This window comes from Octopus sinensis, unplaced genomic scaffold, assembly GCF_006345805.1.
Source record: "Octopus sinensis unplaced genomic scaffold, ASM634580v1 Contig02057, whole genome shotgun sequence".
Classification (NCBI taxonomy): Eukaryota; Metazoa; Mollusca; class Cephalopoda; order Octopoda; family Octopodidae; genus Octopus; species Octopus sinensis.
In genome coordinates, this window is record NW_021825337.1 from 1 (window position 1) to 5,000 (window position 5,000).

A 5,000-nucleotide genomic window follows, 5' to 3' on the forward strand; every position below is an offset into this window, starting at 1 on the left:
GAGTAGACGTGGTCTGACAGAGACAGACAGGGCCAGTTGGAGACTGGCAAGTGATGTAGTGGGAGACGTAAAATGGAGAAAATGTGGCTGGTAAATATTGTTTTTTGTATGTTTTAAACTCTGATGCTTAAATGTTAAAAAAAAAGACAAAACTTTGTGTTGTTAAATGTTTCAAGAAAGAGAAGAAGAACTCTGAGGTGTTAAATGTTGAGAAAAACTCTGATGTTTACTGTTGAAAAGAAAAGAGAAAAAAAGAACTTGTAAATATTTAAAAAAAAAAGAAAGAGTAAGACTTTGTGACATTAACTGTTTGAAAGAAAAGAAAAAAAGAAGAGTTGTTGACTGTTTTTAAAAGAAGAGAAGAGAGAAAAGAAAAGAAAGAAAAGAACTTTTGAGACAAACTCTGTGTTAGAAGAAAAAGAATTGTGTTAAGAAAAGGGGAAAGAACCTGTGTTGTTAAATGTTAAATGTGTTTTTTTTAAATAACTAAGAAAAAAAAAACTTTCTAAGCTGTTAAATGTTTTGTTAAACAAAAAAATTTTTTAAATTTGCTTTCATTGCGCAACACCTGTGTGTGTTATTCTTTTTGTTGTTGTTGTTGGCTCCTGGCTGCGTTTGCTGCCTTCCATCTTTCTGGAACGGATTTCTGATTTACTGAGCGCGGTCGCACACGGGCTGTTTGTGTGAGGGCCCGTGGTGGCATCGTAGGCCTGCGTGCAGCGTAACAATTGGTGTCAGAAGTGGGATCCTAATTGCTGTAGTGAATCAGTTGTCCGCTATGGCTTTGGAGAGAGCACGTACAAAGAGCCAGACTGGGAAGGAAGAGATATCCCTGGCTGCAATAGTGGAGATGTTGAGGGAGCAGAAAATGCAGCAAATGCAACTTCAGGATCGGCTAGAAACGTATATGGGAAAACTGGAGAAAAGGCAACAGTGCTTATGGAAAAATCACCAAGAGTTTAAGGATGCAGATGGGTCAGCTTTTAAGGATGAGTGCTGGACATGTGGTAAAAATGGACGCATGAGCAACGACTGCCCAACAAGAGAGAAGGAAAATAAAGAAAGTGAACCTGAAGTAGTTGCTGAACCTGAAGTGGTTGCTGGACGTGAAGTGGTTGCTGGACGTGAAGTGGTTGCTGGACGTGAAGTGGTTGCTGGACGTGAAGTGGTTGCTGGACGTGAAGTGGTTGCTGGACCTGTAGTGGTTGCTGAACCTGAGGTAGTTGCTGTTACCGTTCCATATCTTAATGCTTCAAAATCTGGGCCCTTGTCTCCTGGGATTCAGGATAGCTGTATACTGCCCATTAGGAAGAAGCCACAGGCGTTGATGGTTTGTCAGCCGGACTTGCGTTCCAGGAAAGACCAGTCCCTGTTAAGGTCATGTAGAGGACCAAGCCTGGTAACGAGGTGAGAGCGCTATGGAAGATAGTAGTACCACCAAGATCAGGAAAACTGCTCCAGTGTTGTGTGAGCGATCCGTTTGATGGCTGCTTGGGGCTGGTGGAGCCCGACAGGCAGTGCACGGTGAAAGCTGGAGTGACGGTCAGACGAACCCTGGTAGAGGCAGGAGTTGACGAAGTGCTGGTTGTGTCTGCCAATTTCTCGAAAGTGGCACGAGAGACTTGTAAAGGACAAATCGTGGGATTGTGCCAGGAAGTGGACCAGTGGCAGGTTCAGTTGCATCACTGCAGGAGGGTAGTTGAAGGTGGTGGTCTGCCTGTGCATTTACAGGATCTATTCACACAGAGTCACCAGTGCTTAGATGGCATTCAGGTGTTACAGTTGAAGCAACTGCTAGCAAGGTGTGCAGGACATCTAGACATTAGTGGCACGGACCTAGTGGAGTATCATATCGACCCAGGCGGCCATCGCTCGATGAAGCAGCCAGCTTGGAGGATGGCACCAGTTTAGCAACGGGAAATGGAAGCAGTGGTGGAGGGATATCGACGACAGGGAGTAGTGAAAAAGTCGAGCAGTCCCAGGTCATCAGCAATTGTTTTCCTGCAGAATGGAGATGGTACAGTGAGATGCTATGTGGGTTATAGAGTGCTAAGTAAAGTGACAGTGAAGGACTGGCCGGTTCCTACTGGTGTAAAAGAATTGGGAAGTCTCTTAGGACTGTGCACCCATTACAGGCGCTTTATAGAAAATTTTGCGACGCTAGCTGCACCGTTGCACAAACTACAGGGGAAGAGCCAGAAGTTTGAGTGGACTGCCATGACACAGTGTGCTTTTGATGGACTTAAACAGGCGCTAGTGAGTCCTCCCGTGTTGCCGTACGTGGACCTAAGCAAGCCCTTCGTACTGGACTGACGCCAGTAGCCATGGTATTGGAGGAGTACTGTCTCAGAGGAGGGGCAACAAGGAATATGTGGTGGCATATTACAGTAAAAAGCTTAGTCCACCCGAGTGAAACTACTGTGTAACCTGTAAGGAGCTTTTAGCGGTGATGAAGAGTGTTGACTATTTCCATCCGTACCTGTATGGTTCCCACTTTACTATCAGAATGGACCATGCGGCACTCAAGTGGCTGAAGACACTACAGAACCCGGAGGGACAATTAGCACGCTGGCTAGGGAAACTGGACCAACACAACTATGAGGTACAGCACCGTCCGGGGCGGGTGCATGGTAATGCTGACAGTTTGAGTTGTCATCCTTGTGGGCCGGACAGTGGGCATTGTGCAGGAAGAGAAGAGCACAGGACAAAGAGCAAATGTACTACGGTGACTGGATAAGTGTCAACTGGAGAATTACAAAGGAGACAGATGTAAGATGCCGACTTAAGGCCAGTGGCTGCAGCGGGAAGCAACGAGACCATCTTGGGAGGAGGTATCCAGATCCAGCCCTGAAACGAAGAGCTACTGGAGCCAGTGGGACCTTCTTCGTTTGAACGATGGGCAGCTTGAGAAGCGCTGGGAGACACCCGATGGCCTTAATAAGTATTGACAGTTGGTGAGTCACTTGTCCGAGGAGGCAGGAGGTCTTCTCTGAAAATTGTACACGCGAACCGTCTGTGGAAGTACCATGGGTCTGGCCAGTTCAGCTGGAGCCCACCTTCAGAAGTTGGGCCCACCTGTTGAGAAAGTTGTCAGGAGTTACGAAGTTGTGTGCTTTTGTTGGGACGACAAAAGTCAAGGGAAGGGGTAGTGATACGAACACAAAAAAAATGGAGACTAACAAAATAACATTATGCCCCTTGTCCCAGTTGGTATTGAAATGGCGTTCCAGTTGTTCAGGTCAGTGGTATTTCCTTTGTCTTGTCGAGGAGCATAGTTATTGATGGCCGTAGGCACTTGACCTCTGGCCCTGTACGGTCACAGAGAGTTTTAAAAAAATAAAGTGTTGGGGAGGGAAATACGCACTGTTGATGTATGGTATGTCTCACTTTCTGGCTAACGGCCTAATATATACGGATAGCGCTAAGTTGCAAGGGCAGTCAGCAGAGGACTGGACAAGGGGGCAGCCAGAGATGACAGGACAAAGAGTAGACATGGTCTAACAGTGATAGACAGGTGCAGTTGGAAATGACGTGACAAGGAGGCAGTCAGTCAGAGAGGGACTGGACAACTGAACGACCAGGCAAGTGACATAGTTGGAATTCTGCGCTTCACCGAATAGAGATGTAAAATGAAGAAAATATGGCTGGTAAATGTCGTTTTTTTGTATGTTTTAAACTTTGATGTTCAAATATTGAAAAAAAAGGAAAACTGTGTTGTTAAATGTTTCAAGAAAGAAAAGAACTCTGAGGTGTTAAATGTTAAAAAAACTCTGCCATTTACCGTTGAAAAGAAAAGAGAAAAAAAGAACTTGTAAATGTTTAAAAAAAAGAAAGAGTAAGACTATTTGAAAAGAAAAGAAGCAAAAAAGAAATGAGTTGTTGACTGTTTTTAAAAGAAGGGAAGAGAGAAAAGAAAAGAATGAAGAGAAAAGAAGAACTTTTGAGAAACGAACTCTCTGTGTTAGAAGAAAAAGAATTGTGTTAAAAATGGGGAAAGAACTTGTGTTGTTAAATGTTAAATATTTTGTATTAACCCTTTCGTTACCAAAGCCGCCCCCAAAAAATTTTGGTTAATGTGACCAAACCGCCCAAACCCGCCCGTATTTACCTATTCATATTTAAATGAGAATATCAGAGCAAATCTCTTTAGTACATTCGTGAAAACACGTATTATACCTCGTAAACAGTTCAACTACAGTTTTGTACAACAATCGAAGTGTAATTTTAATTCCGTGAATTTTGGGAGATTTTTTCCCGAAATTTGTTCCTATTGTGTTTTCAAAATTTGTAATTCTGACAAAAAATGGATACGAATTTCATAATATCAAGCAGTGAGTCAGAATTCGAAGGATTTTCTACTGAAGACCTTCATAAATCTAACTCTATGACTGAAAAAAAAAAGCACGTGGTATTTGATAATGAATCTGATGTTTCATTTTCCGAAAGTGAAAACAGTGAATCCGAGAGCTCCGACAGCGATAAAGAAAATGAATTGGCACCTGAATGGAGTGAAAATTTAAAAACTGTTTCTTTTGGTGATTTTTCTGAAGAAACTGAACTAAGCCACAGACTTTCCTAGGAGAGTAAAGCCTTAGACTATTTCTTTTTACTTTTTCGAATGAGCCTATTTGAAATCATTACGGCGGAAATGAACCGTTACGCTAAATGTAAACAAAGCGAAAGAAAGGATAGTTAGTGGTTTCCCACAACCTTAAACGAAATTAAGACTATTTTGCCATAAATATTATTATGGGTAACAGAAAGTTACCCAGAATAACAAATTCTATCGTAAAATTTTGTTGTATACCCAATTGAATATTAGCTAATAACCCATTTTCTATAGCGATGTTTGAACAAAATTTTAATAATTTTATATTTTGTTGAATTTAACTGTATCTAACTGCAATTAGAGTCACTTTGTGACAAAATTTATAGTATAGAATTGGTTGAGAACATTTCATTAAATTATCTTCCAAAAATCAAATTAATATATTGATAAA